Raw genomic sequence first — 7,949 nt, 5'->3', positions numbered from 1 at the left:
AGTGTTAACGCGCCAGATCCGCTGCCCCGTAGTAAGGAAACCTCTGGCAGTTACTTGAAGGTTCCGTAACTGGCTCGTAGCTGGCAACCAGCTTACTATACAGGTCAACTCTGCTAGCAAAAAGATCGAAGGAGGCGTAGGAAACTGCTTCACCGAACTTTTATTTCTTCTCTAAGGCACGAACACCGCGTACAGTGGGCTGAAACAGTTTACTCACAGCGAGCATCGCCGACACAACTCTGGCTGTCGAGGGAGTTATTATATTCCTTTTATTTATTTTCTTTCCGTCTCTTCTGTAGCTAACCGTTACTTTTCCTCTTCTCCGCTCTCTCTCTACACACCCACACCAGGCAGTCCCGCTACACACATCCCGAATACATTTCCCTTCAGGCTTCACCCTTAAAGGGCCATGCCTGTAACAGTAGGTAATTCGATTTTAATCTAAGTCTACATTGGAAACATTCTTTTGACCAAATGGCCTGAATAGCATTACAAATTGAGTGCACAGATGAGTGTAGAGTTCTTCTCATTTTAAGTGTTGTGATTTCAGCCTGATTGGTGTTTCTGTTGCTGAATTCTCTATCACAGTGTTTGATTTTATTATTGTGCTGATCGGCAAAAGTGACGATAAAATGACAAAACTTGGTCATTTGATCACTGGGTACCAAAATTTTCACAGCCAGAAACAGTACTCCATCATTCGCTGTGTGGCCTCCTGTGGAGAGTGGAGAGACCAGACACACTGCAAAACCCTGCATATCAGTGCCATTGGCTCACTGTGTTCAGAAGTCTCGAGAGTTTATTCCAGAGCGTAAAGTGTTTCCCTTTCCGGAAAAGTCATACTTAAATTTTCCATCCATCCATCCATTCGCTTCCGCTTATCCTTTTCAGGGTCGCGGGGGGCGCTGGAGCCTATCCCAGCTGTCATAGGGCGAGAGGCAGGGTACACCCTGGACAGGTCGCCAGTCTGTCGCAGGGCCAACACACAGGGACAGACAACCATTCGCACTCACATTCACTCGCACATTCACACCTAGTGGCAATTTGGATTATCCAATTAACCTATCCCCACAAGCTTGCATGTCTTTGGATGGTGGGAGGAAGCCGGAGTACCCGGAGGGAACCCACGCAAACACGGGGAGAACATGCAAACTCCACACAGAAAGACCCCGGCCTGATGTTGGAATTGAACTCAGGACCTTCTTGCTGTGCGGCAACAGTGCTAACCACCGTGCCACCGTGTTGCCCATATTAAATTTTGAAATATGAAATTATATTATTGACTTAAAATATTTTTTTTAGAGAGACTATTGTTGTAAAGTGTTAAACTGTTATAAAACGTCCTTTCTGGGGACTTCTGGTGGCGCATAACACAGTATGGCCGCATAAAAAGTGACCTCCGGCACCAACCGTGTATTTCCCCGAACTCGAGAGCTGTATTAGGGTTACACGGCCATACTTCGACACAATAATGAGTGGGGATAAATCTAAAAAAGGAGGATACGGGCTACGAAACATTCCTGATTGTGAAATGGAGAAAGAAGCTGCGACAAATGAGGCAAGCCTCGCATCGGGACAAGATGGCGACCGAGGTGAAGGTCTGGACTGGCTTCGGGATGCTGTAAGTAGTGTACTGATGGCCGAAATGGCTACACTACGAACCGAACTGAGAAGTGACTTCAAAGAATTCCGTACAGAATTTACGGAGGATATAAAGAAACAAATGGACGAACTCTCTAAAGAAATGAACCAAAGAATACGCGAGACTGCGGATCAGGTAGAGGAGGTAACTGGTCAGCTAAAGCAAGTTGAAGACAACATGGCTGACTCAGAACGCTGGGACATTGGCGTTAAGGACACACTTGTGCAGCTGTTGGAAAATCAACGGGCCCTTCAGGAAAAGGTGTGTCCGATATGGAGAGCGCGCTAGACGCAAAAACATTCGGATTTACGGTGTACCGGAAAACTTGGAGGGCTCGTCTGTGACCACTTTTGTTGAAAATCTGATCAAGGACCAGCTGGGCCCAGGACTGTGCCCTCGCCCCAAACGCCCCACCACGCTCAATAGTAGTCCGCTTCCTCCGGTTCTCTGTTAAAGAAGAGATTCTCCGCACGGCATGGAATAAAGGGGTACACATCCAAAACAAACGGGTGTTTTTTGACCATGACTACTCCCTGGAAGTGCAGAAAAGGAGACGGGAATATATCCCCGTTAAGAAGGCTCTGAAAGACAGCGGGATACGCTTTCAGACACCTCTTAGCAAGATGCAAGTGTTTTATGCCTCAGGCAGTGTCCTATACAATACCGTGACCCAAGCTGCTGAGGATCTAAGAAAGCGGGGAATAGCCGTGGGTAAGATCACCTTGGGGAGTCAAATCAACAGGATGACAGAGGACACGATAAGGCAGTTACTTCCGTGGGAAACGCAGACAGCACAGCGCGGGGGCAACTTCCAACAGCAGGTCCGGGAAAAACTCAAAGCATTCCGGAGGGAACAAGAAAAAGTACCAGCAGACAAGTGAGCAGCTGACGGCGGGATAGTGGTGAGACAGCTGGCGGTAGAGTTTTGATAATCTGGCCGCGTAAACAATGACTTTCGTATCCTTTTAGAATTCATGCTTCTTTAGGTTGGTGCCTATGGACATGGTTAGAGAGCCACCAAGTTACTCCTAGTAGCGATAAGAAACTAATTTTGCTTATTTTTTATTGGGTTTTTTTTTTTGTTTTTTTGTTCTTTCATTCTCCTCTTGTCGTGATGAGGGGCCCCACCGTGTGGCCAGTCCCCTTAATATCAAAGGACAGTCTTATATCCTTTATATTGGAAGCCCTTGTTAATGTTTTGTGTGTTCGCTGTTCAGTGAGTTCTGGTTGCAATGTTTTGAGGTCTGGGTTGATTATGTTGTATTCCACATGTCCAATTGATGGTTTATAATTTCTATAAAATGCTGTCACTAAATGTAAATGGCCTGAATAGTCCCATTAAAAGAAGCAAAATAATTGCCAAATTGAAAAAGGAGACAGTAGATATAGCATATTGGCAAGAAACCCATCTAGGCATTGCAGAACATGAGAAATTAAAAAAAAAAAAAAGGGTTTCAGACACACATTTTATTCATCGTATAGGGCAGGGAAAAAACGAGGAATGGCTATCCTGATCTCAAACAAAATAAAATTTGATCATATATCTAACATAAGCGATAAGGAAGGTAGGTTTGTCTTAGTAAAAGGCAAAATAGATCACAAGGCTGTCACACTATTAAATGTCTATGCACCCCCAGGAAGCAACACAAGTTTCTTCCAAAAGATATTTGATTTGATCTTTAAGGAAACTGTGGGAACTCTCATTTGTGCAGGAGATTTGAATTTACTGTTAAACCCCCAATTAGACTCAAATAATAGTGGCAGGAAAAGCACGTTTGGAGAGAAACAAGTTAAAGGAATGTTAACGGAATTAGGGCTTATTGATGTGTGGCGGTCTATTCATGGGTCAGCATCAGGGTTTACCTTTTACTCTGCTCAACACTTAGTGTACTCAAGGATAGATTACTGTTTTATGTTTAATAGGGATTTAAACAGGATAAAAGACTGCACAATAGGTCCAAGAGATTTCTCTGACCACAGTGGAATTTATATAACATTACATTTGGATGGGAAACGGAGGACAACTTTGTGGAGACTAAATACTGGTATGTTAAATGATCCCGCTTTTGTGAAACAAATGATAGCTGACCTTAACTTGTACCTGCAGGACAACGATAATGGAGAGACAAACCCCAGTATCGTGTGGGATGCAGCTAAAGCTGTCCTCAGAGGAAAAATAATTGTGTGGTCAACCATGCTTAAAAAGAAAAAGTCACAAGACCTGTTACAACTGCAGGATAGATTAAAGGTCTTGGAACAGTCAGGTCTGAAGGATAAAAATACAACAGTAACCCACCAGATCAGACAGATCAAGCAGGAAATAGATAAGATATTAGGTGAAGAAGTAGAGAAAAACATAAGATTTATGAAACAGAGATATTATGAGGGGGGACCTAAAGCTGCGAAGCGGTTAGCATGGCGGATTAGAAAACAGCAAGCTGAAAATACTATTTATAAGAGACCCAGTTAATAATAAAGTCGTAACTGACTTGGACAAAATTCAAAGAGCATTTGAAACGTATTAAAAATCGTTATATAGCCAGTCTATCCAGGGTGATGTAAATAAGGTAACTGATTTTTTGAACTCTTTACACCTGCCTACAATTGGTCGGGAAGCAAATAATAGGTTAACGTCTTTAATATCTCAGGAGGAAATAATTAAAGCTATTTCTAGCCTTAATTCCAATAAGTCACCAGGTACCAACGGGTTCCCTGCTGAATGGTACAAAACCATGAGGGAAAGCCTTCTACCCTTGTTGGAAACCAGTTTTAATTATATCTTGAAAGGAGGACTGGTACCTCCCTCCTGGAAGGAGGCCTTCGTATCTGTTTTGCCAAAGGGGGGACAGGATAGAATAAATTGCAAATCTTATAGGCCAATAAGTGTTCTGAACTCAGATTACAAACTATACACAACTATTTTGGTAAAAAGAATGGATGCTGTAATGCCTTCATTAATTGATGAAGACCAAACGGGTTTCTTGAAAAATAGACAAACCCATGATAATATTAGGAGAGCTTTACATATCATCGAACACATTAATAATAGGAAAAATAGCTCAATTATTCTTAGCTTAGATGCTGAAAAAGCTTATGATTCAGTGAATTGGGACTTTCTCTTTCTAGTGATGAAAAGATTTGGTTTCTGTAGTGAATTTATAAAATGTTTCCAAGCTCTTTATTCTCTCCCTACTGCCAGAATAAAAATTAACGGTAGTCTCTCCAATACCATATTTTTAGAACGCGGATGCAGGCAGGGGTGCCCAGCAAGCCCCTATCTCTTCAATTTGTTTATCGAACCCTTAGCCCAGGCTATACATCAGGAAACATCGTTGAAAGGGATTGTAATAGGAGGGGGCGAGTACAAGGTATGTCTATATGCAGACGATGTCTTGGTAACAATCACAGATCCCAGCTCAGGTGTACCAGTATTAATGAAGATGTTAGAAACATATGGCTTATATTCAGGGTATGTTCTTAATGTAAAAAAACACAGGTTCTGACATTTAATTTCTCTCCAGACCAGACACTATTGTCAAAATTCAAATTTAAATGGAAGGCAACCACTATCAAATATTTAGGAGTGTTCCTGCCTAAAGACCTAACACAACTGTATGATATTAATTACAGTCGTACTAATAGAGAAATATACAGGGACTTCAACATTTGGAGCCTGCTCCCTCTTGACTTTGGCAACAGGATACAGATAATTAAAATGAGCATTCTTCCTAAATTACTCTATCTCTTCCTTGCTTTACCTATTCCAATTCCAGAGAAGCAGTTCAGGGAATGGAATAAACAGATTTCGAGATTCATTTGGCTTAACAAAAGACTACGGGTAAAGTTTTCTACTTTGCAGTTGCCGAAGGAAAAAGGGGGCTTGGCTCTACCTTCATTAAGGGATTACTACTTGTCTGCTCAGCTGAGGTCTTTGGTGTGTTGGTGTAACCCATCCTTTTGTGCAAGGTGGAAGGCGATTGAGATGTCTCTCTCGGACACACCGATCCAGTCTAGACTTGGTCACGCAGCTTCTGAGTTGGACAATATCTTGACAACCAGCCAATGGGTCAGTTTTACATTAAAAATATGGAGGGGAGTGGTCAAGCAGGCACAACTTCAGGAAGAGATAAAACTTCTGAGGTGGCCAGTGTACGAACCTGATTTTTTTACCTGCCTCCCACAACAGTAGATTTAGACAATGGGTATGGCATTGAATTACTGCTGTGTGTTCAGTTATCGTAAAATCTAAAATTATGGCTTTTGATACCTTATGCAAGACTTACGACCTCGAGAAACAAGACTTTTTCCGATACTTGCAACTCCGTGACTATATTGGCAAAAGAATAAACAGCTGTGTCCCTGGAGACTTCTTGATTGTTAACATCTTCATTGACGCTTATGACTCCGGGAGTAACAAAGCCCTGATAAGTAAACTGTACAAATGTATGACTAAGCTCAAAAGGGACTCAACAATTTACATAAAACAGAAATGGGAAAAAGAAATGGACATTGAGATTACAGAAGATGGGTGGACACAGATTTGGGAAACACAGTTTACCACAATTAACTCCAACATGTGTCGGGACTTTTGTTGGAAGAACATTATACGCTTTTTATAACACCTAAACAAAAGTCTAAATTCAGTGCTACACCTGCGCTTTGTTGGAGAAACTGTGGGGAAGTCATGGCAGACCACGGACACATATTCTGGTCCTGCCCATCCATACGACCCTTCTGGATGGAAGTTGTAAAAATAATCACAAAGGTACTGGGATTCAATGTGACTTGTACATTTGCATCATTGTATCTGGGATATTTTGCAGAAGATTTAGTTACAGATGATGTTTATCTCCTAAGAATTCTCTTGGCATCTGCGAAAAAGGCTATAACAAAACGCTGGCTTTGTAAAGACCCTCCCACTATAATACTTTTTACCTCTATAGTGGAAGACATCAAATTGATGGAATGTATGACTTTCACCCTGCGACTTCAGGGAGACTTGGGAAGGAGACTGTTAGATTTGTATTGTTGTTCAATGCAAACATTTTTATACTCAGCATATGTCAAATCACCCTAAATTACTGAAAAGGTACACAGTTCAACAAATGTATTAGCAGTTATCCCATTCCTCATTGATCTCATCTCATGGCAAACTGCATCCTACGAGCAAACAAAGAAATTGTTAATTTAATAGTGAAAATAAGAAGATAACATTTTCAAAAACATCTCAGCTTGGTGGTGCTTCCTCCGGGTGTGCACATCACATGTCTCTCTGCAGAGTGGTTTAAACTCTGCAGGGCGTCATGAATGTCTCTTCCAGTTGTTTCCATCACTGTCCATAGGACCAGAGTCCAAATGTACGTAGAATAAACATTCACACATACCAGTTGGTTTTGTTGTTCGTCAACATGGGTCTCAGCTATTTCCAAGCTGCAGACCTCTCAGCACTCCAGTTTTATGGCCTCTTACCAGCCCCCATCACCTGACTTCAGACCTTCATCTTGTGAGGGGGATATTTATGACGTTGGAGAAAATGGCTGGGCTTTACAAATTGTGGCAGCACTCTTTAATGCATAGAACTTGCAATACCAAAGTATTAATATACAGTATGTATGTGTGGATGTGCAGCTGTATGCACAGGCATATATTGTCTTCCCATGACCTCATAATATTTTGTCTTTTTTGTTTCTTTTTCTGCATAAAAATGTTCATAAATAAATAAAAAGTTTAAAAAATAAATAAATAAATAAATAAATAACACGTCCTTTCTAAGGAGGACATCAGTAAGTTTAACTACTTTTTTGTGGTAAATTCTTCCTCAACAAGTATGTTTAAATTGTTCTCGTGTTTAATGATAAATATTTTATTTTTATGTATGTAATCAGCAATCAGAGATCAGTGAATTCAGTTTCTAATCATGTTCATTGTGGAAATGTGTTTGTACTTTATAGTGAGAGAGCGAGATGGGCCTCATCAATTCCACATCTATTGGTGAGTCAAAGTAAAGTAAGTAGTGAATTCAGTTTTGAGACCCTTTCTAATCATGTTCATTGTGAAAATATGTTTGTTTTTCACAGCGAGAGAGCAAAAGCTGCAGGACCTGCATCTCAAATTGATGGGTGAGTCAAAGTAATGTAAATATTTTAATAATATATATGGATCTAACATTAAGTAGTGACTGGTGATTTCAGTTTTGAGACCCTTTCTAATCATGTTTATTGTGAAAATATGTTTGTTCTTCACAGACATAATTCAAGAGCTGCGGGACCTGCGTCCCACATGTATGTATGAGTCAAAGTAATGTAAA

The 7,949-nt window shown here is 40.9% G+C and overlaps 1 long non-coding RNA gene across 1 annotated transcript; it reads left to right on the top strand.

Annotated features, from left to right (window-relative positions):
* Positions 1-7,505: 7,505 nt before the first annotated feature.
* On the top strand, positions 7,506-7,933 carry LOC102300829. Its single transcript, XR_317997.2, has 3 exons — positions 7,506-7,633; positions 7,720-7,761; positions 7,888-7,933. It is a non-coding gene; the product is annotated as an uncharacterized LOC102300829 (long non-coding RNA).
* Positions 7,934-7,949: the final 16 nt, after the last annotated feature.

This window comes from Haplochromis burtoni, unplaced genomic scaffold (genome assembly GCF_018398535.1).
Source record: "Haplochromis burtoni strain Fernald_Lab_line unplaced genomic scaffold, NCSU_Asbu1 Contig_2035, whole genome shotgun sequence".
Classification (NCBI taxonomy): domain Eukaryota; kingdom Metazoa; phylum Chordata; class Actinopteri; order Cichliformes; family Cichlidae; genus Haplochromis; species Haplochromis burtoni.
Note: the sequence above shows the minus strand (reverse complement) of the source record. Positions and strands in the feature narration are given on the sequence as shown.